The sequence below is a fragment of the Pristiophorus japonicus genome, chromosome 4 (genome assembly GCF_044704955.1).
Source record: "Pristiophorus japonicus isolate sPriJap1 chromosome 4, sPriJap1.hap1, whole genome shotgun sequence".
Taxonomy (NCBI): domain Eukaryota; kingdom Metazoa; phylum Chordata; class Chondrichthyes; family Pristiophoridae; genus Pristiophorus; species Pristiophorus japonicus.
The window spans coordinates 208,852,077-208,879,142 of record NC_091980.1 but is presented as its reverse complement, the minus strand read 5'-3'; positions in this window follow the sequence as shown (position 1 = coordinate 208,879,142).

Sequence of the window (27,066 nt, the reverse complement as noted above, 5' to 3'; positions counted from 1 at the left end):
AAGGGCGCTTAAAACAAGGCTCTCTCTGGTCCACCCTGATCTACATGATCACGTGTATATACCATGACCGCGCAAACTTGTCATGCGCTATTGAGATCAATGATCCTGTATTTGTGCTCAATTATGGACATAGTCCCAAATGGCTTGCTGGCACGGTCACAGCCCAAGAGGGGAGTAGGATGTTTCAGGTCAAACTGACCAATGGACAAATGCACAGAAAACACTTGGACCAAATTAAACTGCGGTTCACCAACAGCTACACACAACCTGAAGACGACACCATCAACTTTGACCTTCCAACACACACACAAGTGGCAACTGACATCATAGTTGACCACGAAACTGAACTCATCATCCCCAGCAGCCCGGCAAGGCCAGCTGCCCAACAGCCCAGTGAAGAACTGACCAACCCAACCACACCAACATTTGTACTGAGACGATCGACAAGGGAGTGCAAAGCCCCAGATCATCTCAACTTGTAAATAAGCGTATTGTTGACTTCATGGGGGAGTGATGTTATGTATTTAACCCTTTATAACCTTGTAACCTGCATCACACCTGTCCACCAGAGGGTCTACCTGTTGGAGTCCCAAGGGATCCCAGCATCCCTTGGGAGTACGGTATATAAACAGGCCACACACGAGGTACCTGGAATCTGGAACTAAAATAAAGGAGCTAAGGTCACACTTGCTCATTACACACAGTACTCGGTCTGACCATTTATTATGAGTGTAACGAAAAGAAATAGTAAAGTGTTGGTGGCACGGAACCTTGCTGACTGAGAGTACAGGTCACAACACCAGGTATGCAGCCCAATGTGCCCGATTCTCAGTACACCGTATTTTGCAGTGAAGATGAAAGGTGAAGTTATTGGAGGCTGCACCGATACCCAGTGCAAATCTCATAGCATTCTTCAAAATTATGAACCTTCATACTGTTATGTATGTAAACCTGTAACTACCATGTCTAACCACCAGAGGGCTTATCCCCTGGAGTCCCAAGGGATCCCACAATCCCTTGGGAGCACCTGTACATAAGGAGGCCTCACAGGCTGGAGAGGCATTCTGAGATTTGTAATAAAGGACTACGGTCACACCTTACTTTGAGTTTGCAGTATCTGGTCTGACTCTTTATTCAAGACATAACAATTGGCGACGAGATACAAATGATGAACCCCACCACAACAATGCAGAGAACCGTGGGCATCCTGGAGAAATTTTCGGAGGGAGATGATTGGGAAATCTTCGTGGAGCGACTCGACCAATACTTCATGGCCAACGAGCTGGAAGGAGAAGCGAAAGCTGCCAATTGAAGGGCGATCCTCCTCACCGTTTGCGGGGCACCAACATATGGCCTCATGAAAAATCTGTTCGCTCCAGCAAAACCCACAGACAAGTTGTACGATGAGTTGTGCACACTGGTCCGGGAGCATCTAAACCCGAAGGAAAGTGTTCTGATGTTGAGGTATCGGTTCTACACGTACAAGAGGTCTGAAGGCCAGGAAGTGGCGAGCTACGTCGCCGAGCTAAGGTGCCTTGCAGGACATTGCGAATTTGAAGGACACTTGGAGCACATGTTCAGGGACTTCTTTTACTTGACATTGGCCATGAAGAAATACTTTACAAACATTTGACTGTAGAGACCCCAACGTTGAGTAAAGCCATAGCGATAGCCCAGCTGTTTCTCGCCACCAGTGACAATACCAAACAAATTTCTCAGCACACGAGTGCTGCTGCAAGTACTGTGAACAAAGTAATGTTCTTTTCGAATCGAAATGTACAGGGCAGGATTTACACGCCTGCAGCTGCACATCTGCAGATGACTCAGAGTCCACCATTAAGGGTGGTGAATACAAGGCCATTAACACCTTGTTGGTGCTGCGGGGGTGATCATCATTTCCATTCATGTCGCTTCAAAGGATACGTTTGCAAGGGTTGTAGAACAATAGGACACCTCTAACATATGTGCAGGCGAGCTGCAAACCCTGCTAATCCTGCAAACCACCATGTTGCAGAGGAGGACAGATCCATGGTGGATCACGCCGAACCAGAGCCTCAGACCGAGGAGGCAGAAGTATATGGGGTGCACACATTTACCACAAAGTGTCCCCCGATAATGCTGAAGGTTGAATTAAATGGACTCCCGGTGTCCATGGAGCTGGACACGGGCACAAGCCAGTCCATAATGAGTAAAAAGACTTTTGATAAATTGTGGTGCAGTAAGGCCTCAAGGCCAGTCCTGACTCCCATTCGTACTAAACTGAGAATGTACACAAAGGAACTAAATCCAGTAATCGGCAGTGCTACTGTAAAGGTCTCCTACGATGGAGCAGTGCACGAGTTACCACTCTGGGTGGTACCGGGTGATGGTCCCACGCTGTTCGGCAGGAGCTGGCTGGGAAAGACACCTCATGTGCCCAGGTCCTAAACAAGTTCCCCTCGCTGTTCGAACCAGACATCTGGAAGTTCCAAGGAGCAAAAGTGCAGATCCATTGATTCCGGGGGTGCGACCCATCCATCACAAGGTGAGAGCGGTACATTACATGATGAGAGAGCGGGTGGAGATTGAACTGGACAGGCTGCAACAAGAAGGCATCATTTCGCTGATCGAATTCAATGAGTGTGCCAGTCCAATTGTTCCAGTCCTCAAGGGAGATGGCACCGTCAGAATCTGTGGTGATTATAAAGTAACTATCAATCATTTCTCACTGCAGGATCAATACCTGCTACCGAGGACAGATGACCTATTTGCGAAGCTGGCGGGAGGGAAAACGCTCACGAAGCTGGACCTGACCTCGGCAAACATGACGCAGGAGCTGGAGGAATCATTGAAAGGCCTCACCTGCATCAACACGTACAAAGGTCTCTTCATTTACAACAGATGCCTGTTTGGGATTCGATCGGCCGCGGCGATATTCCAGAGGAACAAGGAAAGCTTACTGAAGTCGGTCCCGCACACCGTGGTCTTCCAACGCGACATCTTGATTACAGGTCTGACACCGTCGAGCACCTGCAGAACCTGGAGGAGGTTCTTCGTCGGCTTAATCGCGTGGGGCTCAGGCTAAAATGCTCAAAGTGCGTTTTCCTGGTGCCTGAAGTGGAGTTCCTGGGGAGAAGAATCGCAGCGGACGGCATCAGGCCCACCGATTCGAAGACAGAGGCAATCAAGAACGCACCGAGACCACAGAACGTGACGGAGCTGCGGTCGTTTCTAGGACGACCGAACTATTTTGGTAATTTCTTACCGGGTCTTAGCACACTGTTAGAACCCCTGCACTCTTTACTGCGTAAAGGAGATGAATGGGTATGGGGTAAAAGCCAAGAAAATGCCTTTGAGAAAGCTAGGAAGCTGTTATGTTCAAACAAATTGCTTGTGTTGTACGATCCATGTAAACGTTTGGTACTAGCGTGTGATGCGTCATCGTACGGGGTCGGGTGTATATTGCAACAAGCTAATGAATTTGGGAAATTGCAACCAGTTGCTTATGCATCCAGAGGTCTGTCGAAGGCCGAGAGGGCCTACAGTATGATCGAAAAAGAAGAGTTAGTATGTGTTTACGGGGTAAAGAAAATGCATCAATATCTGTTCGGGCTCCAATTTGAATTAGAAACCGACCATAAGCCGCTTATATCCCTCTTTTCTGAAAGTAAGGGGATAAATACGAATGCATCGGCCCGCATCCAAAGATGGGCGCTCACATTGTTCGCATACAACAACGCCATCCGCCACAGGCCAGGCACAGAAAACTGTGCCGATGCTCTCAGTAGGCTGCCATTGCCCCCCACGGGGGTGGAGATGGCACCCCGCAGATTTAGTCATTGTAATGGAAGCATTCGAGAGTGAGCAATCACCTGTTACCGCACAACAGATTATAACCTGGACGAGCCAGGACCCCAACTGTCCTTAGTAAAAAACTGTGTGCTCCAAGGGAGTTGGTCTAGTGTCCTGTTAGAGATGCAGGAGGAAATAAAGCCGTACCAGCGGCGCAAAGATGAAATGTCTATACAGGCAGATTGCCTCCTATGGGATAATCGGGTAGTGGTGCCTAAAAAAAAAGTGGTGCAGGGACACTTTCATTAGTGATCTCCACAGCACCCACCCAGGCACCGTAATGATGAAAGTGATAGCCAGATCCCACGTGTGTTGGACCAGTATCGATGCAGACTTAGAGTCCTGCACTAATGTAATACATGTTCCCAGTTAAGCAATGCACCCAGGGAGACGCCACTAAGTTTATGGTCCTGGCCCTTCAAACCGTGGTCTAGGGTCCATATCGACTATGCAGGCCCATTCTTGGGAAAAATGTTCTTAGTGGTTGTAGATGCGTACTCCAAATGGATTGAATGTGTGATAATGTCAGCAAGCATGTCCGCTGTCACCATTGAAAGCCTACGGGCCATGTTTGCCACGCATGGCCTGCCTGATGTCCTTGTAAGTGACAATGGGCCGTGCTTTACCAGTGCATAGTTCAAGGAGTTCATGACCCGCAATGGGATCAAATATGTCACATCTGCCCCGTTTAAACTAGCATCCAATGGTCAGGCAGAACGAGCAGTTCAAACAATCAAGCAGAGCTTGAAAAGGGTAACTGAAGGCTCACTGCAGACTCGCTTATCCTGAGTCCTGCTTAGTTACTGCACAAGACCCCACTCACTCACTGGGGTCTGTCCGGCTGAACTGCTCATGAAAAGGGCACTTAAGACAAGTCTCTCGTTAGCACACCCTGATCTACACAACCAGGCGGCTTCAACAGAATGCATATCATGATCGCGCAAATGTGTCACGCGAAATTAAGATAAATGATCCTGTATTTGTGTCGAACTATGGACAAGGTCCCCAGTGGCTTCCTGGCACTGTTTTGACCAAAGAGGGGAGTAGGATGTTTGTGGTCAAACCCTCAAATGGACTCACCTGCAGGAAACACTTGGACCAAAACAAACTCAGATTTATGGACTATCCAGAACAACCCCTAATAGACTCCACCTTTTTCGACCCTCCAACACACACACAAATGGCAACCGACATAGCGGTTGACCACGAAGCAGAACCCATCACCCCCAGCAAGGCCAGCTGCGCAGCAGCCCAGCGAGGGCCCAACAAACGACTCACCAAAACCAGCATTTGCACCGAGATGATCAACCAGGGAAAGGAAGGCCCCAGATCGACTCACATTATAAATAGTTACACTATTGACTTTGGAGGGGAGTGTTGTTATGTATGTAAACCTGTAAATTCCATGTCTAACCACAATCCCTTGGGAGCATCTGTATATAAGGAAGCCTCACAGGCTGGAGAGGCACTCTGAGATCTGTAATAAAGGACACCTTACTTTGAGCTTGCAGTAGCTAGTCTGACTCTTTATTCAAGACATAACAAATACCATCTTGCGACTATTTTGCCGCAGCAGTTTGTGGTTGCCTGCCCTACAGGAGGTGAAGATCACATTTTACTTTTTAATTTGAAAGCTATATTTTTTTAAACTTGTCATATTACTTTATCTACCTTTTTATTGTGCATTATTTTCAGTTGCTATTTAAGTTTCATTTTTGCATTGCTTGGCTTTTATTTCCAAATTCATCTCTCACAAGTGTATTCCTTCCAGTTGCTATTTCGTTTGCAGCAATCAAAATGGCCAGATTGGGAATTCCTTTGGCCTTTCCAATGAGACTCCTCAGTTTGAAGGAGGAAGAACATTTCTTAAGGGTACAGGATGACAAGTGCAACTTCACCTCACATATTATGTACGTACCAGTCCTTATCCCAGGACCCACACTTTGCTGAACAATGCCATCCTTCCTGGTCGTGTATCTGTTTCATAAAGGAGCTGCTACATAGCAGTACTATCTATGACCTGTAGTCAATTTATAGCAAAGACTGCTTTTCCTGTGGCGTGAAGGCCAATATTACATTAAATATTTATGCCACCACATCCTTTCAAGCCACCACTCGTGACATATGCCAAATCAGTTAGTCAGAGATTAAGCAAGTGACAGAGGCCTTGTTTGCAAGTGCAACGTGTTCATCAGTTTCTGGTTGAAAGGAGGCATCAGCTTACCAGGGTAGAGAATGTTTCCCAGGTGCGAAGGTTCCCAACAGTACAGAATGCAGTAAATGGCACCCATGGAGTGTGGTCACCATCTCCTTATAGGAAAGCTACACTGCTTTCCACTGGGGAGAGTGCTCTGAAGTACCAAGCTGTCATGTATTCAACTGTCATTGTAACCCATGTATAAGCTGACCTAAGTTGTACACCTTGAGACACTGACTACAGGGGGTGAACTTGTGGGAGACACTCCTAACCTGGACTTTCCGGTATAAAAGGGGAAGCTCCACCCACCATCTGTGTCTTGAGGTCTTGGTAATAAAGGTAACTGGTCATAGAGTGATCTTCTCTCAAGTATGGGCCTCGTGTGCATTTATACTGTATCGTAAGAACATATTATTGGTGACGAGAAACTGGGATTTAAACCACGCGAACATAGCCACTAGCAGCACAGAAGAGAGGTACTGTGTTGGTGATGATTGGGACAACTTTATTGAGAGACTACAGCAAAGTTTTATCACTAAGGAATGGTTGGGACAGGATTCGGCCGTCAGGAGGGCTCATCTCCTGACGGTTTGTGGATTCAGAACGTACTCCCTGATGAAGGACCTCCTAGCGCCAGAGAAGCCGATGGACAAGACGTTTGAAGAGCTCAGTAAGTTGATCCGGGAACACCTTAAACCGGTGAGCAGCATGCACATGGCGAGACACTGCTTTTACACGCACCGGCGGTGAGAAGGGCAAAGCGTTCCAGACTTCGTGGCAGATCTCCGGCGACTGGCGAGCCTATGTAAGTTCCCAGACGCATGCAGAACGGAGATGCTGCGAGTCTTTTTTATTGAGAAAATCGGGCACGCTGGGGTTTTCAGGAAACTGATTGAGACCAAAGACTTGACCTTGGAAGCGGCGGCTCTGATAGCCCAGACAATGATCTCAGGGGAGGAAGAGACCAGAATGATTTATGGCAAAAATCTTGGCTCAAATGCGGCAAACGACCAGGGAGTCAACATTGTTAACGCGGCACGCAGTTCTCGAGGCAGACAAGGGCAATCGGACATGCCCCAGCATGTAGTCGAACCCAAAGGGGGAATTCAACAGAGACAATGGCTAGCTGAAAGGCGGTTCATGCCATCGCAATGGACAATGTGGCCAGTAATGGGGCCATCAACACCTGTTAATGGTGCGCTTAAGGATAGTTACAGGGACAGTCAGAGACGATCGACTGGTAATGGACCTTTTGTTTCCAACAATGGGGCCTCTAGCTCATGCTGGAGGTGTGGAGGCAAACACCCAGCCAGAGCTTGCAGGTATCAGCAATTTACCTGCAGAAACTGCAACGTCAGTGGTCACTTGGCGTTTATGTGCAGGAAGCCTGCAGCCAGGTTGATGTACGAGGAGGACGGGCCCAATGTAAGCCCTATGAGGCCAAATGAATACTGGGGGAAATTGCTGGAAGCTGAAGTTCAGCGAGTTCATGTGGAGCACATATACAGTTCATATACCAGGACGCCACCGATAATGATGCAAGTACTCCTCAATGGCATCCCAGTATTAATGGAGCTGGACATGGGGGCCAGCCAGTCCCTGATGAGTATCAAACAGTTCGAAAGGTTGTGGGTGTCCAAGGCCAGGAGGCCAAAATTATTGCCGAATGACGCACTGCTATGGACATATACGAAGGAGATCATTCCGGTGCTAGGCAGCGCCATGGTAGTCGTGACCCACAAAGATTTGGAGAACAGGTTGCCACTCTGGATTGTCCCAGGGGACGGTCCCGCACTAATGGGGAGGAGTTGGCTTGCTGTCGTGAACTGGAAATGGGGCGATGTTAATGCAATTTCTTCTGTGGAGCGAATATCATGCTCACGGGTCCTGGACAAATTTGACTCATTATTTCAACCCGGCATCGGCACTTTTATGGGGGCCAAGGTAGTGATTCACATAAACCCGGTCGCCAGGCCAGTACACCACAAGGCCAGAGCGGTGCCGTACGTAATGTGGGAAAAGATAGAATGCGAATTGGACCGCCTGCTGAGGGAAAGCATCATCTCGCCAGTCGAATTCAGTGATTGGGTGAGCCCGATTATGCCGGTGCTCAAGGCGGATGGGTCGGTCAGGATATGTGGCGATTACAATGCCACCATCAATCGGGTGTCACTCCAAGACCAGTACCCGCTACCGAGAGCGGAAGACCTCTTTGCGACGCTATCCGGTGGCAAACTTTTTTCAAAATTGGACCTGACCTCAGCTTACATGACCCAGGAGCTGGCGAGTGAGTCGAAGAAGCTGACCACCATCACGACACAAAGGGGTTGTTTGAGTACAACAGATGTCCGTTCGGGATTCGTTCGGCCACCGCGATCTTTCAGTGAAATATGGAAAGTATCCTTAAGTCGATTCCAAGGACGGTGGTTTTTCAAGACGAAATCCTCATCACGGGTCGCGATACTGAAGCACACCTTCACAACCTGGAGGAGGTGCTACGCAGATTGGACCGGGTAGGGCTGCGAATGAAAAAAGCAAAGTGTGTCTTCTTAGCTCCAGAGGTAGAATTCCTGGGAAAGAGGGTAGCAGCAGACGGGATCAGACCTACTGCGTCCAAAACAGAAGCGATCCAGACAGCACCCAGACCCCGTAACACGATGGAGCTGCGTTCGTTCCTGGGGCTCCTGAACTACTTTGGCAACTTTCTTCCCAAATTGAGCACGCTGTTAGAGCCGCTACGCGTGCTCCTACGCAAAGGTCGCGATTGGGTCTGGGGGACAGCCAGGAAAGGGCTTTTGATAGAGCACGCAATGTGTTATGCTCCAACAAACTGTTAACATCATATGACCCATGAAGAAACTAGTTTTAACGTGTGATGCATTGTCCAATGGGGTCGGGTGTGTGTTGCAGCATGTGAATGCCAATGGTCAGTTACAGCCGGTAGCTTATGCCTCCAGAAGTCTGTCCCGGGCAGAAAGGGGCTATGGGATGGTAGAAAAGGAAGCGCTAGCATGTGCATATGCAGCAAAAAAAATGCACCAGTACCTGTTTGGCAGGAAATTTGAGCTGGAGACAGATCACAAACCCCTAACGTCCCTTTTGGCTGACAACAAATCCAGAAATGCGACTGCATCGGCCCGTATACAGAGGTGGGCACTTATGTTAGCCGCCTATGACTACACAATTTGGCACAGAACGGGCACTGAAAACTGTGCCGATGCACTCAGCAGGCTACCAGTAGCCACCTCTGAGGGGGCAGCTGAGCATGATGCTGAGATGGTCATGGCTGTTGAAGCTTTCGAAAGCGAAGGCTCACCTGTGACAGCCCGTCAGATTAAAGTCTGGACAAATAAAGACCCACTACTGTCTTTAGTTAAGAAATGTGTCCTGAATGGGGACTGGGCAGCCACGTACGGTGCATGCCCTGAGGAGTTTAAACCATTTCATAGGCTCAAAGATGAACTCTCGATTCAGGCAGATTGCCTACTGTGGGGAAACCGAGTAGTCATGCCCCAGAAGGGCAGAGAGGTGTTTATCAGAGAACTTCACAATGGGCACCCTGGCATTGTCATGATGAAAGCAATTGCCAGGTCACACGTTTGGTGGCTAGGGATAGATGCAGACCTGGAACTTTGTATTCGCAGGTGCAACATGTGTGCTCAGCTGGACAACGCACCCAGGGAAGCCCCCCTTAGCCCCTGGTCCTGGCCCGCCAAGCCATGGTCATGCATCCATGTGGACTACGCAGGTCCTTTCATGGGAAAAATGTTTTTGGTTGTAGTAGACGCCTACTCCAAATGGATTGAGTGTGCCATTTTTAATTCAAGCCCATCCTCTGCCACGGTAGAAAGTCTACGGGCAATGTTCACCGCCCATGGTCTACCGGATGTCTTGGTGAGCGACAATGGCCTGTGCTTCACAAGCACTGAATTCCAGGACTTCATGGCAGGCAATGGAATCAACCATGTCAGAACGGCACCGTTCAAGCCGGCCTCAAACGGCCAGGCGGAACGAGCAGTGCAGATAATCAAACAGGGAATGCTCAGAATCCGAGGGGGTTCCCTACAAATCCGCTTATCACGCCTCCTGTTGGCCAATAGATCCTGACCACACTCGCTCACAGGGCTTCCACCCGCAGAGCTGCTAATGAAAAGGACACTCAAAACCAGGTTATCCCTTATACACCCCACCATGAAAGAAATTGTTGAGAGCAGGCATCAGTCACAATGTGACTACCATGACAGGAATACGAGGACACGATGTATTGATGTCAATGACCCTGTTTTTGTCTTTAATTATGCTGCAGGGCCCAAATGGCTTGCAGGCACTGTGATTGTCAAAGAGGGGAACAGAGTTTTGGTAGTTAAACTTACCAATGGACAAATCTGCCCAAAACACGTGGATCAAACTAAAAGGAGGTTCAGCAACCCCATAGAAGAAGCAGAGGAAGAACACGACATAGAGTTCACTCCACCACAGGTAACCGAACACCGGAACCAAGTAGAGGAGAGCCCAGTCACTGAGGGCAGTCCGGACAGGCCTGAGGCACCCCAACAGCAGACACTCAGGCCAGCGCCCAACAACCGGAGCCCCAACTCAAGCGCTCTACAAGGGAGCGTAAACCACCAGAGAGATTTAACCTGTGATCCCAATAAGACTTTGGGGGGAGGTGATGTCATGTATTCAACTGTCATTGTAACCCGTGTATATGCTGACCTACGTTGTACACCTTGAGACACTGACCACAGGGGGCGAACTTGTGGGAGACACTCCTAACCTGGACTTTCCGGTATAAAAGGGGAAGCTCCACCCACCATCTGTGTCTTGAGGTCTTAGTAATAAAGGTAACTGGTCACAGTTGATCTTCTTTCAAGTGTGGGCCTTGTGTGCATTTATACTGTATAGGAAGGACATATTACAAGCGGAGAAAACCTTGCACCCACCTCATGAAGTAGCATATATGCTTTACTAGTTATCAGATAGGGGACCAGACGTTGCACCACTCCATCACCTGTTTACATAGGAATTGCTGGATGACAGAAGACCACGGTCCATTGAGTTCATTGTCTACCATCAGGTAGTTGTAAGATGCAACAATACTGGAGTTGTTGATGAATCATGGCAATCATTCTCTATTAATTAGTCTACAACAGACCCAGACATGAGATGAGGAAATCCCTCCCATGTGGAAAGCTTTAGGAACCACAGGTTCAAAGTCACCTGTTCATCCCACTTACCAAATGCCATGTCTCAAATTATTCATACACTGTATTCCAAAGTATTAATTTTTGACAGAAATCTATCTAATTTGCCTTTGAATGAATCAATACTATCTGCTTCTACATCTCCCAAAGGAGTCTATTTCATTGATTTGCCTCTCGTTCACAGATACCTTGGCCCCGATATTTACAGGGAGGCCGGAAGGGTGTGGGGGAGTCTGAAAATGCCCAAAATAACAGACCAAGTTCGTGGTGTGGAAGCCCCACTGAATTTAACAACAGGACTTCTATAAATTTTTTCTTCCATTTTACATCCGGTGGCCGGCAAAAAATGACGTTCTGGTCAGCTGCCGGACAGGGCAAACCAGCGACAGAAGGCTGCAGCCGGGGACCCTTGGGCAATTTGTAGGAAAGAAGGTAAAAGATCGGGGTTTGAGCAGGAGGTGGGGCGGTAGGAGGGAGGCCATTGTGGGATGGGGTTAGGTCCATGATCAGAGTGTCGATGAGATTGGCTGTGATCAGCTGCAGAGGGATTGAGGCCATCAGGGAGAAGGGAAGATCACTCATCGGGGCTTGGGGTGAGTGGGGTGGAGGGATTGGCTGTGATCGGCTGGAGGGGGAAAGAGGCCATTGGGGCTGGAGGGAGGAGGTTGGTGATCGTGGGGGCGAGGGGCAGTGTGAGCCCACGAATGGCAGAGGGGAGGCTTACTTGAGGGTGCACGCCTTCTCCTCCTGGCCCACAGCAAGTGCTGAAAAAGGCACTTACCTTGTGGAGCCAGTAGCACCCTCAACCCTTTAACTGCCTGGTTTCCCAACCCCTGGGAATCCCGCACAGTGTCTGTAAAATTTCAATCGGTCTTCCAATAGTACGGCGAGCCCGAGTTAAATAAGCTAATGAAGTGTCCTGCCTCTCCATGGTGGGATACTCGGACACCCCAAAACCTTCTGTGGCAAAAACGGCAATGAGCGCTTGCACGGCGGTTGTGGTCCCGTTCCCCATTTTTTCATTTTTAACTCCTGACCCGACCCTCTGTAGCCCGTCATCGTGGGGGTGGTGGGGGGGGGGCGTGGGGGGCATGGGGTGTTAATATCGAGGCCAACGTTTCTGCAGATTAGTTTTGAACTTACCCTGCCTTCAATCTCAGGTCATGTTCTTGGGTTCTACTGTTCTGGACAAGGTGAAAAACTAGCCGTGGTTTACATTATCTAATATTACATAAGAACATATGAAATAGGAGCAGGAGTAGGCCATACGGCCCCTCGAGCCTGCTCCGCCATTTAATACGATCATGGCTGATCCGATCATGGATTAAGGTCCACTGCCCTGCCCGCTCCCCATAACCCCTTACCCCTTAGGTTTAAGAAACTGTCTATTTCTGTCTTAAATTGATTCAATGGCCCAGGTTCCACAGCTCTCTGAGGCAGCGAATTTCACAGATTTACAACCCTCTGAGAAGAAATTTCTCCTCATCTCAGTTTTAAGTGGGCGGCCCCTTATTCTAAGATCTTGCCCTCTAGTTCTAGTCTCCCCTATCAGTGGAAACATCCTCTCTGCATCCACTTTGTCAAGCCCCCTCATAATAGAAACATAGAAAATAGGTGCAGGAGTAGGCCATTTGGCCCTTCTAGCCTGCACCGCCATTCAATGAGTTCATGGCTGAACATGCAACTTCATTACCCCATTCCTGCTTTCTCGCCGTACCCCTTGATCCCCCTAGTAGTAAGGACTCCATCTAACTCCTTTTTTAATATATTTAGTGAATTGGCCTCAACAACTTTCTGTGGTAGAGAATTCCACAGGTTCACCACTCTCTGGGTGAAGAAGTTTCTCCTCATCTCGGTCCTAAATGGCTTACCCCTTATCCTTAGACTGTGTCCCCTGGTTCTGGACTTCCCCAACATTATATCTTATATGTTTTGATAAGATCACATCTCATTCTTCTGAATTCCAATGAGTAGAGGCCCAATCTACTCAACCTTTCTTCGTAAGTCAACCCCCTCATCTCCGGAATCAACCTCGTGAACCTTTTCTGAACTGCCTCCAAAGCAAGTATATCATTTTGTAAATATAGAAACCAAAACTGCACGCAGTATTCCAGGTGTGGCCTCACCAATACCCTGTATAGCTTTAGCAAGACTTCCCTGCTTTTATACTCCATCCCCTTTGCAATAAAGGCCAAGATTCCATTGGCCTTGCTGATCACTTGCTGTACCTGCATACTATCCTTTTGTGTTCCATGCACAAGTACTGCCAGGTCCCGCTGTACTGCAGCACTTTGCAATCTTTCTCCATTTAAATAATAACTTACTCTTTGATATTTTTCTGCCAAAGTGCATGACCTCACACTTTCCAACATTATACTGCATCTGCCAAATTTTTGTCCACTCACTTAGCCTGTCTATGTCCTTTTGCAGATTTTGTGTGTCCTCCTCACACATTGCTTTTCCTCCCATCTTTGTATCGTCAGCAAACTTGGCTACGTTACACTCGGTCCCTTCTTCCAAATAGTTAATATAGATTGTAAATAGTTGGGGTCCCAGCAATGATCCCTGTGGCACCCCACTGATACTGATTGCCAACCAGAGAAATGGAGCTGCAGCTTGCTTTGGATGTGGATCTTCTAATGCCCGTTCCAGGACTTAACAGAAATTTGACTTGAGCCAAAATTAGGGAGAAATAAAGCAGATCTGTTTCCCCCTCATTTTGGAGTCCATTCCATCCTCTCTGCACCCAGAAATCCCTAGCCAGGGACGCCCTAAGTGGAGGAAGAGCATCCGGGAGGGCGTTGAGCACCTTGAGTCTCGTCGGCGAGAGCATGCAGAAACCAAGTGCAGACAGCGGAAGGAGTGTGCGGAAAAACAGACGACCCACCCACCCTTTCCTCCAACGACTATCTGTCCCACCTGTGACAGAGACTGTAATTCCCGTATTGGACTGTATTGGACCTGAGAGTGGAAGCAAATCTTCCTTGATTTCGAGGGACTGCCTATGATGATGATGATGATATCCCTTTAATCCCCCCTTCCTTTAACTACCACTCTAACCTATTTTTAAATGTTGACATGATCGCTGCTTCAATCACTAACTGCGAAAGAACATTCCCGAGCCTCACTACTTTCTTTGTAAAATCATTTCTCCTGCTCTTTATCCAATATCTCTTGCATTTAATATGATGTCAATGTTCTCTTATTTTCGACCCCTCACTCACTGGAAACAGTCTGTTTCTATCCATCTTGTCCCATCCCTTCTTAATTTCAAATACCTCTATCAAATCACCTGGTGTTCATCTTTGTTCAACCTCACAGCAATTGCCAGTGATATTACTAGATTATCTGCGCCAAGATGAATTTAGTGCACAAATGACCAATGAGCCACCTTAGTCTGATGTGCTTGTCTAGCAACAGTAATCAGAAATCAATGGAACGAAAATTGTCCAGGCTCTAGAATGGGTGGGCAATCCGCTCCATCAGATTACTCACAGGCAGTCCCTCGAAATCGAGGAAGACTTGCTTCCACTCTAAAAGCGAGTTCTCAGGTGACTGAACAGTCCAATACGGGAATTACAGTCTGTCACAGGTGGGACAAACAGTCGATGAAGGAAAGGGTGGGTGGGACTGGTTTTCCGCACGCTCCTTCCGCTGCCTGCGCTTGTTTTCTGCATGCTCTCAGTGACGAGACTCAAGGTGCTCAGCCCCCTCCCAGATGCTCTTCATTCACTTAGGGCATTCTTTGGCCAGGGACTTCCAGGTGTCGGTGGGGATGTTGCATTTTATCAAGGAGGTTTTGAGGGTGTTCTTGAAACGTTTCCTCTGCCCACCTGGGGCTCGCTTGCCGTGTAGGAGTTCCGAGTAGAGCGCTTGCTTTGGGAGTCTTGTGTCAGGCATGCGGACAATGTGGTTCCCCCAATGGAGCTGGTTGAGTGTGGTCAGCACTTGGATGCTGGGGATGTTGGCCTGATCGAGAATACTAATGTTGGTGCATCTGTCCTCCCAGGGGATTTGCAGGTGCCCAGATGGTGAAGGTAAAAATGGCTCCCAATATTTCTGGGTCCCAACCTAATTTCCTAGCCTTCTGTAGCACTCTATCTGGAATTACAGCAGGAGTGCATCTGAAGTTCATGCATTTTCAGGACCACTGTCTTTAGTAATAGGCAATGTCTTTGCTATAATGTCAGACTGTCAAATCATACTTCAAGTAATAATGACATCTTCCAACCAACATCAGGTACTGCGCTGGCAAAACAATTTTGTCAAATTCCTTGAGAATGTGTTCACACAAGGCATATTTGTAACAATTTCTTTTTCCAATGCACTATCTTTACTTAATTCAAATTCTAATGTCCTTGAAGTCAAGCCATAATGAATCCTGCATGGATTTGATACACTAGATGTGAATATTGATGATAATAGCAGATAAATATATTCATATGGCATTCCACTATTTTAACAAAGGTGCTAGTTCTTGTGATAACATTTCTGTTGACATTTTGTACAGCAGACTTTCACTTGAATGAGTTAAGTAGTTTTCTGCTATTACCGTGGACACTAATTTCTACCATTATACAAACGAATTCATCTAAATCATTGGGGGTAATTATAACCCCCCAAAACGGGTGGGCTTGGTTCAGGTGGGAGGTGAAAAAGCTAAAAAGCAGGAACCCTGCTCACACCCAACCCACCCACTTCCGGTTTTAGCAGAGGTGGCACTAGGGGCGGGTGACCAATCTGCTCTTAGGACACAGGTTGGTTATTCAAATATTTTAATCAAACTGCGTGCCTTCATTTTAACAGTGATTCTATTTTTAACCACAAGAAGCAATTAAAAACTGCAGGGCGTTCGGGAAACCTGTACTTCTGGGTTTCCCGTTCCTAACTTCAATCTCTCCCCCCACCCCAATCCCCCACATGGAATGCGCCTCGGAGGGAAGATCAGGGCCATTGTATTCTAATCATACTACTGTCTTTGGACTCAGATAGATTTTGTACAAATTTGATTGTTACTAAGGGCCCAAATTTGGCCAGTAGAGATTTCTAGTGCACTCACCAGAGGTGCGCCGCTTTTGTGGAACGATTAGGGCGCCAAAAATTTGCCTCTCCTCGATGGTGGTGCAGCGTGGCAACTGGATTCGGGGGCGGAGTGCATGTGCAGTAGCTCCTCGCCCTCAGAACCTCTGCGTGTGCTTTGCAGGCTGTGTGGGAGGAGCCCGAAGCGTGCCGCCCTCTATCCCTGGCCCAATGGGCTTCCTCATCGGCGGCCAGAGTGTGCTCTGCAGGCTGTGTCATATTGTTTTCTTCCCTTTTCCATGTGGTGCTCCATGTACCCGATTAGACTGAACTTAACCATGCAGCTAGTCAGATACTGGACCTGAGCTTTGGGTCATTCATTATAAGTTTACTGCAACTTTACACTGCGATAGACAGACTAGAAGGTTCCAGATTCAATTTTAAGTCTCTGCTGAGCTGAGTAGTCTTGGCTAGGGCATCAATTGGCATGGGTACCTTGAGCTAGTAAAAGGAAAAATCATCCACATCTCTAATTGCTAATTGCGTGGGCATTAGTGTTGAGAACAGGTTCAGAATTGGCTGACGACTTGCTGGCACTTGCTGTCTGGACATGGACATGTATATGGGAGGGGCCCGAAGTGCGCTGTCCCTATCCCTGGCCGAATGGGCTCCCTCATCGGCAGCCCATTGCCTTCCCTTCACATAAAGGTAGGACTTCTATTTTTTTATTTGTTATTGATTGATTGATTGATTGCTTATTACTTTGGTCTTGGTGCTTTAGGTGCAGGGTTCCTTCTATTTTTTCTTTGTTAATTAATTGCTTATTACTTGTTGTGCTTTGTTTAGTGCTTTGTAAGTCTTGGTGCTTGGTGCAGGTCCTCTCAGCTTCCTTGTATTTTTTATTTGTTATTGAATGCTTATTTTTATGCTTTGTTTAGTGCTTGGTGCTTTAACTGTACTGCTTTTTATAATGCTTGGTGCTTTAAATGTACTTACCTGCACTGATTTCTTAACTCTCCGCAATGCTTTTCTGTGCGCCCACAAGTGGCCACATACGCTGGCCTAAGTTAGTTTGGAGTAACTATTATCTGTCCAAACTAGCTTCAATCGCCAAAACAGGCTTAGGTGGCTGGTAACGCCCCCTTTTGAAAAAAAAAACGGAACTAAAAAAAATCCTAACTAACTCACTTACACTGGCACAAATTAAATGTGCAGAATGGGGATTTTTAAGGTACTCCAAAAAATCAAGTTGCTCCAAAAAAACGGAGCAACTCCTGGTCAAATTTGTGCCCAATGACATTTCCTTTCGGGTTAATCCAAGGTTCAAGTCAGCCATCCATTATTTTTTTGGAAATCTCTCATCCATAATGGATCCAAATTCAATTCAAACTATTTGACAACACAATGGTTAATCCAGGTCAGATTTTAAATCATTGTATCTAATCCACGACAAGATTGTCATTGTGAAAATGATTATTTTTTGAGACCTTGATTTGTCCTTTTTGTAAACAAAATTGAATTTTGAGAACAACAGTATACATATAATGGAAATTTACTTGATTTATTTATTCATTCAGAATATGTGAAGAAGATCCCCCATCAAAAGTAGTTAATGCTGTGTTAGTTAAATAGTCCAAAACAAAACTCTGGTATTAGGGATGCGTACAGACGTAGATGATAAAATAGTCTACCATAGAATTTGATCTTAGTTGTGTTGAATCCTTGGAAAGATCGTTTGATTTACATGCAGTTGGGATTGAATAATGTAGACTGCCATGCATTGTCAAGTTTGCAATCCTTGTACCATTTCATTACAGATCAGACTTTTTGGCCAAAAGTTCAAAGCGGTTCATGCCATTGGTTGCTGGAAATAGGCACATTGTGCTTGTATCTCTGCAGACAGGTTTGTGTAATATCCTGTGTTATTGTGTGAATCTTATCTTAATCCATACTTGTAGAATGTATTCAATCATATATTTTAGATGGAACTGATTGTGAAATATTGTTTGTTGGGGAACCAATCCACAAGTGATCTCCTGTGCAAATTGGAAAGTCACCTGAGGCATTATTTGATCTGAATTAGGAAAATTCTCCAGAGCTCATGATTTTGACACTTAATAGGTCAAGGGTTGGAATTGTCAACAGAACAACAGTTCTTGCTGAACTCGTACTTGAACAGAAAAAAGTCTCAGGCATCATTCTTAGTTTGAGTGATATGTTACTGTCCATAAGAACATAAAAAATAGAAGCAGAAGTTATGCCATCTGGCCCCTTGAGCCTGCTCCGCCATTCAATAAGATCATGGCTGAACTTTGACATCAATTCCACTTTCCTGCCTTATCTTCATTCCCTTGATTCCCTTAGTGCTCCAAATTCTGTCAATTTCAGTCTTGAATATATTCATCAACTGAGCGTCCACAGCCCTCTGGGTTGCTACGTGACATTAACATCTGAGTATGTTAATGTGCACATACTAATATTTCACCATTTGTAACGCACATTCCTGTGTGTAAGATTGGAAGAAGTGGGCTCAATGGACCGAGTCGCCTTTCCTCATTCCATGCTCTCATGTTTTTGTAAGATGACATTTTTTGAAAGGTTGAATGAGCCAAGTAGTATGACATCTAGGGCTAGACTTTCGGCTTCATTGTCAGCGATTTTCTCGGCATTGCAGCTGGTTTTCCGCCCGGCAAGAGTTTCCATGTAAGTTTTTGCCTTGGTATCGTTTCTGAAGTCGTCTGCCAGGACCAAACCGCCCACATGCAACGCTGAGAACAACTGCCAGGGTGTAAGTTTGGCCTCAACCGCCGACGTCCCGATCGCCGGGAGAACCGTCTTGTAAAAGCTGCTTTTACAGGGTGGTAAGGCGAGACCCTGCAAAGAAAGGTAAGTTAAAGGTTCTTTAGTTATTTCTTTTTTATTTTAACACGGCGATTAGGGTTAAAACTGTCTTGGGAATGCTTTGTACGTTCTTATTTTTTTTCATGAAATTTAAAAAAAAGTTTCCCCTCCTTCCTAGGCCCAACCGCAGCCTCGGACTAAATTTTAGTACTTATCGTCTATTCTGGTAACGACCACACGTGTTGCTAACTTTCCATTTACCCGCCGAGAAAACCGCTGACAATGCGTGTGCAACACCCATTTTCTCGCCGGGCGATTAGTTTTACTTACTTTAAACTTTAAAATGGAAATTCTTGCCAGCTTTTTTCGCCGAACGTTGGCGGTGCTTCTCAGCAGGCAATCTTGTAGATGGCACACACTGCAGCCACGTTGCGCCAGTGGTGGAGAGAGTGAATGTTTAAAGTGGTGGATGGGGTGCCAATCAAGCAGGCTGCTTTGTCCTGGATGGTGTCGAACTTCTTGAGTGTTGTTGGAGCTGCATTCATCCAGGCAAGTGGTGATTATTTCTGTGCCTTGTAGATGGTGGAAAGGTTTTTCAGAGTCAGGAGGTGAGACACTTGCAGCAGAGTACCCAGCCTCTAACCTGCTCTTGTAGCCACTGTAGTTATGTGGCTGGTCCAGTTAAGTTTCTGGTCAATGATGACCCCCAGAATGTTGATGGTGGGGGATTCAGTGATGTTAGTTCTGTTGAATGTCATGGTGTGGTGGTTAGGCTCTCTCTTGTTGGAGATAATCATTGCCTGGTACTTGTGTGGTGTAAATGTTACTTGCCACTTATCAGTCCAAGCCAGAATGTCGTCCAGGTCTTGCTGCCTGCGGACATGGACTGCTCCATTACCTGAGGAGTCGCGAATGGAACTGAACATGTTTGGACCAAGGCTATCATGAGTTCTGGAGCTGAATGGTCCTGGCAGAACCCAAACTGAACCCTTGGATACTGAAACTTGGGAGTAGATTTTTGTCTTTACTGGCTGGGCATAAAGTATAAGCCAGGTGGAGCAGAGAGGACTATATTGGAAGTTAAAATAGAATAAACAATATAAAAAAAGACTGGAAACACAAACCATGTTCTAACAGACCTGAAACATTAAGGGGTTGAAATTTGGTACCGCCATTTTTGATGCGGTGTCAGTGCATGAGGGAAATTTTTAACGCCTCGCTTCAGGCGCACTCTCCAAATGTGAAATTCAGTGTTAATGCCTAAAGAATTTATAGGAGCATTAAATCATGGTGATGCACACTTACCTGGATGCGCTACACTGCGCTAAGTGAGCCGTTAAGCATTGGCTCAACATCTGGGAGTTAGGCAGCATTTGGAGCTGTGCCACAGACATGTGGTGCCACCTGGATTCCATTGAGGTTTTGATTGGCCGGCTCAACACCTCGTGGCTATATTCGCTTCCTATGCACTCACTCAGAAGTAAGCATGGCAGACCCAGCAGCAGCTCCTCAGCGGCCCATTGGTTCTCGGACGCCGCCCTGGATGCAAACATTGATGCCCTGGAGAGGTGCCGGCTACCAACTGACAGAGGCCTGTGGAGGCAAATTTCACAACAAGTTTCTGTGATTGATAGTGACCAGGACAACCACTGAATGCGTACAAAAGTGGAAGGACATGATGCTGCTGGTGAGGGCGAGTATCTAACATTTGAACCGTCAAGATGCTAAGCTCTGACCTCACTGTGCACTCTCTCAATGTAATGTTTGGGAATCCATGGTCTACGTGGGTCAGGCAAGATGGAAGGTTCCCATTTGAAGCCTCACCCACTGCAAGGGCCTGCATGCGCTGTTAACCTTACTTATCGGTTCTGCAGACCCACTCCTCATGTTGTTGACTCCTCAGTCTTCCTATGCGTCTCAAGGATGGTAGCCTCCCCATTACTGTTAGGTCCTGGACCCTAATTCAAGCATTGCCCCCGACTTCAAGACCACGCAGTGAATGGAAGTTACCTCGAACTGTGAAGACACTCATACAGTTACATGTACTAAGCTATGTGAGGCACTTGGGACACACTGATAGAAGGGCTCTAACTCAGACATTCTCTTTTATCTCACAGGACAAGCTCACCCACAACCGCAGGGAGCAGATGAGGACCAGAGGAGGGGACTCTGACCTGCAGGACTTGACTCTGTTCAAGGAACACATCTCGGCCCTGATGGCCAGTCAAGTGGGTGGCAGAGCGGTGGGTGAGGCCCACCCCCCTGGGGACAGTGACGATTTGTTGAGTTCCTTTGCAGCATCCGCCGGGATACTTAGGCTCGACACCACAATCCTTCAGCTCTTTCCATGAGACTGGAATTCTCAAATGCGTTGCCTGCTCCTGGTGCAGCTAACCACTCTTCTCTGGCTTTGTGCTTTCAGATGATGACTCAGACGGCCAGGGGCCTGCACATCAGCCTTGCACTGTGGGTGATGGTGGAGAGGACGAGAAGGCAGAGGACACCTCTCTGGACGTGACCGATGATCCAGCATCCTCACTGAGCGGGGCCAGCAGCTTTTTGTCTCGGAGATGCAGGTGGGTGATGCTCCGGGACCCGGTGGCCTGCTGCAACATCAAGGTGGAGGGGAGATCAGGGGGCCAGCTCCCCAGAGGGTGAGTGCGTGCCTGAGTGATGCTCAGCAGCATTCTGCTGATGAGGCCCACTTCGAGGATCTCGCTGGACAGTCATTGCAGATGCACAGAGATCTGCTGGGTGTTTTGTCAAGGGTGCCCAAGAGTGTCGATGCACTTGTTTTGAGTGTGGTGGAGGTCGCCTCAATGATTGCATTTGTGTCTCAGCAGCCCATCGAGCCGATCCTTGATAGATACCAACAGATGTTGGATGCTTCAAGTGACCATGGAGACCCAGACATGGTTGCACGGACTATGGCTGACGTGACAGTAGCGATTGAGCACCAGGCCGACGCTATCGTAGGCCTGCAGACTATCATGTTGTCAGCACACGGTGGCCTCAATCAGCTCCGTGGTGTGCTGCAGTCGCAGTCTGCCCTGATGAAGAGCCAACTTGAATCCACGCAGGCACTGACCGCTGCCACCGTGTCTGTGGCCTCATCAGTTGCACGGAGAACTAACGTTGGCAAAGCACGGCAGCAATCTGCGCTCAGCCAGATAGCTCCAGATGCTGAGGCTCCACCCCGGGGGAGTAGCATTGTGTCAGGCCTGTTGGAACGTGATGTCCTCTCTCAGGACGACATCATTCCACCCTTGCCGCTCTCTGCAACCCATCCACCACAGAGTACTGCCGCCCATGCTGAGGTGATGCAGTCTGCAGCCGGCCTTTCCAGGGACCGAGGTGGTGTGGAACGTCCTGCTAGGCCATCAGCTGTGGCAGCGGTGCCAACACAGCGATCTTCTACCAGCCTTGCTGCAGGCACGGACACCCCATTCAGGAGGAGCAGTCGGCCTGGGAGGGGGAGAAGGGAAGGGGTGGGAAAGCATCGAGAAAGAGCAGGTAAAGATGTGTGTGCTTGTGGCCAGAAATGGTCACCGAGCTCGAATGTGAAGTAATGTAAATAATTGGAGCTGGATGAGTCAATAAAGAATTGTGTGATGCTGCCCAGAGATGCTGTCCTTGTTCCATGATGAATTAATGTGAATAGTTGCGCGTGGATGTGGGTGATAATGTTTCAAGGGGACTGGTTTCAATTATTGTTTGCTGTGGATGACGGGGGCATTTAGTGCTTCTTTACAGCACACGATGGTGTTTTCTATCGATAAAAATTTGTTTCATTTGTCACAATCTTGAGTTGCCGTTTGTATGCACGGAGCCATGGAGGGTGGGGCGCGATGTCTTCAGCAGATGGCCAGGTGAAGAGGATGGCCAGGTGAGGCGGGACCCGCAATGCCAGATGAGTGCAATCGATGGATCCCTGAACCCTGGGGAAGGCCGCTATCATGACCTCCTCCCTCACCCTCCCCTCGGCCCCTCCTCCTCCCTCACCCTCCCCTCGGCCCCCCCCTCCTCCCTCACCCTCCCCTCGGCCCCCCCTCCTCCCTCACCCTCCCCTCGGCTCCCCCTCCTCCCTCCTCCCTCACCCTCCCCTCGGCCCCTCCTCCTCCCTCACCCTCCCCTCGGCACCACCTCCTCCCCTCGGCCCCTTCCCTGGACATGCTGAACTTGATCCAGTGTAATTGTTTGCTATAGAGAGTGTTGTAACCTGGCGGATGCAGCAATGTACTGCAAACTGCGAAATGTTGCATATATCGCCGACACAAGACTGGAAGGAGCCGGTACCATAGAAGTTGATTGCTGCTGTCCCTTTCACTGCCAGCGAGGTCCTGATGCCGATGTCATCTGCCAGGTAGGTCTACAGAAGGTTGAAAAACTCCATGACCACCTCCTTGAGGAGCCTCAGATTTCTTAAGCACTGCTCCTCGGCCATCTCAAGATAATGCGCACAGTAAAGTCTGTGTCTGTACGGCCTCCTGCCCCGCCATCTGGGGTGTCTCCTCTGGGGAGGATCCACATTGGCCCTAAGCTGTCTCTGCAGCCGGCGCTTTGAAGTCTTCGCCGCAGGACGACGTGGTGTGCGATCACTGACCCCAAGCGAAATCCAACATTCACTTTTCTCTGATATTGAACCCAGCAATGTGTCTGAGATATGAATAATCAATCTGATGAATCAACATCAGTACGACGTCAACACCCTACTATCTGTGCGAGCATCAAACACAGCACTGACCAAGACCTCTGAGCCCCGGCTGCAACTCCATTTAAATAACGTACCGGATTATTTTCTCCGCCTTGTGCAGTCCAACTTTTGCAAGCGTCATGGAAGCTAGCTGTTACGTGAGGCAGCTAAAGTGAATGTGGCGAGAAGGGCGCCAAGGAGGCCTTGCACGTGTACTGACATCATGATTTCTATGGCGTTAGCTGATGGTACCTTAAGTGTTTAGGCCCCTAAAAAATTTCAAGCGAATTTCATGTCTGGCGTGAACAGCACCGAGCGCCACTCCCAGACGCCGAACTCCCAGTTAACACCCAACACCGATGTTATCAGCATGCGTTATCAACCGAATTTCGACCCCTAACTCTGTTTTTCTCTCCATAGATGCTGTCTGGCCAGCTGAGTATTTCCAGCATTTCCTGTTTATATTTCTTGTTATGTATGTAACTATATAATACTTGCCACCAGAGGGCGCGACTGTTGGAGTCCTAATGGTCACCTGCACACAAGTGCAGGGCCAGTATAAAAGGTTGGCTGCCATGTTGTTTAGGCACTCTGGAGTTGTAATAAAGAAGACTAAGGTCACACTAAGTTTAGCTCACAGTACTCAGCCTCGTGGAGTTCTTCTATACACAACAACTGGTGACGAGTAACTGAATACGAACCTTCACGCAACCATGGCTGCCATTGGAATATTAGAGAGATTCGTAGAGGGTGATGATTGGGAAGCCTTCATCGAGCATCTTGACCAGTACTTCGTGGCCAACGAGCTGGAAGGAGACACTAACACGGCCAAGCGCAGGGCAGTTCTCCTCACCGTTTGTGGGCCTAAAATATACAGCCTCATCAAGAATCTGCTCGCACCGACAAAACCAATGGAGAAGGAATATACAGAGTTGTGCACGCTGGTTCTGGACCACCTCAAGCCGAAGGAGAGTATCCTCATAGCCAGATATCGTTTTTACACACACCATCGCTCCAGGGGCCAGGATTTGGCAGATAATGTCGCCGACCTGAGACGCCTCGCAGGATCTTGCGATTTTGGGGCTGAGTTGAGGCAAATGCTGCAGGATTTTTTCATGCTGGGCATCAGCCACGAGATCGTTCTCCGAAAGCTGCTGGCTGCTGAAACCCTAGACCTGAGCAGGGCCATCGTGATTGCCCAGGCATGCATGGCCACGGACGATAACACCAAACAGATATCTTCTCAACATCGAAGCTCTCCGGCAAGTAAGTGCATAAAACTACGTCGCTAGCAGGCCGAACTGCCTATGGCAGGGCCTAAACGTCTGCGGCTGTAAGACCTGTGATGATTTAGAGTCCGCCATCAGGGGTGAATGTGAATCCATTAGCACCGTGTTGACGTTGCGGGGGTAATCATCGGGCCCATCAATGTCGATTCAACCACTATGTGTGCAAAGGCTGCGCAACGATGGGGCAGCTCCAACGAATGTGTAAACGTGCGGAGACACACCACGTGGCAGAGGATGATTGATCCGGCGCGATCACACAGCACAGGCAACTCAACCCGAAGAAGAAGTGTATGGGGTACATACCTTCACCACCAAGAGCCCTCCTATAATGCTGAAAGTCAAATTAAATGGAGTTCCAGTATCCATGGAGTTGGACACGGATGCGAGTCAGTCAATAATGAGACAGAAGGCTTTCGAGAAACTGTGGGGCAATAAGGCACAAAGGCCCAAACTGAGCCCGATTGATGCAATGCTGCGTACCAACACCAAAGAGCTCATACCAGTCATTGGAAGTTCGGTAGTGTAGGTATCGTATGATGGAGCTGTGCATGACCTATCATTGTGGATTGTTCCAGGCAATGGCCCAGCGCTGTTCGGCAGAAGCTGGCTAGAAAATATTAGATGGAATTGGAATGACATCAAAGCACTATCTTCAGTGGATGATGCCTCGTGTGCTCACGTGCTGAGCAAGTTTCCCTTGCTATTCGAACCAGGCATCGGCAACTTCACAGGCGCCAAGGTACAGATCCATCTAGGCCCCGATGCACGGCCCGTCCATCACAAGGCTCGGACGGTTCCATGCATGATGAGGGAAAAAGTCGAGATCGAACTGAACAGACTCCAACTCGAAGGAATCATATCGCCAGTCGAGTTCAACGAGTGGACCAGACCAATTGTTCCAGTGTTGAAAAGCGATGGCACGGTTAGAATCTGCGGAGACTACAAGGTAACAATTAACCGAGTCTCACTACAGGACCAGTACTCGCTGCCCAAGGAGGATGACAATGTTAGCGGGGGGGAAGTCGTTCACCAAGTTGGACCTAACCTCCGCCTACATGACACAGGAGCTGGCTGAATCTTCGAAAAGACTGATCAACACACATAAAGGAATGTTTATATACCACAGGTGCCCTTTCAAGATTCGCTCAGCTGCAGCCATTTTCCAGAGAAACATGGAGAGTTTGCTGAAATCGGTTCCGCGCACCGTTGTTTCAAGACGACATCCTGATCACTGGTCGTGACACCATCAAACATCTACACAACCTGGAAGAGGTTCTAAGTTGCCTAGACAGAGTTGGACTCAGGTTGAAATGCTCCAAGTGTGTTTTCCTGGCGCCAGAAGTCGAATTTTTGGGGAGATAGATTGCAGCAGACGGCATCAGGCCCACGGACTCAAAGACAGAGGCCATCAAGAATGCACCCAGACCACAGAATGTGACGGAGCTGTGTTTGTTCCTGGGACTCCTCAACTATTTCGGTAACTTTCTACCCGGGTTGAGCACGTTGTTAGAGCCTTTGCACATGTTGCTACGTAAGGGTGACGACTGGGTTTGGGGCAAATCTCAAGCCACAGCCTTTGAGAAGGCCAGGAACCTGCTATGTTCAAATAAGTTACTTGTACACTATGACCCATGTAAACGTTTAGTGCTAGCTTGTGACGCCTCATCGTACGGGGTTGGCTGTGTGTTACACAAGTCAATGTATCGGGCAACCTCCAACCGGTTGCATACGTGTCTAGAAGTCTGTCTAGAGAGCTTATAGTATGGTTGAGAAAGAGGTGTTAGCATGTGTATATGGGGTTAAGAAAATGCACCAATACCTATTTGGACTTCGGTTTGAGCTTGAAACTTGACAAGACGCTCATTTCGCTGTTTTCAGAGAGCAAAGGTATAAACACCAATGCTTCGTCCCGCATCCAAAGATGGGCACTAAGATTATCCGTTTATGACTATGTTATTCGCCACAGACGAGGCACTGAAAACTGTGCCGATG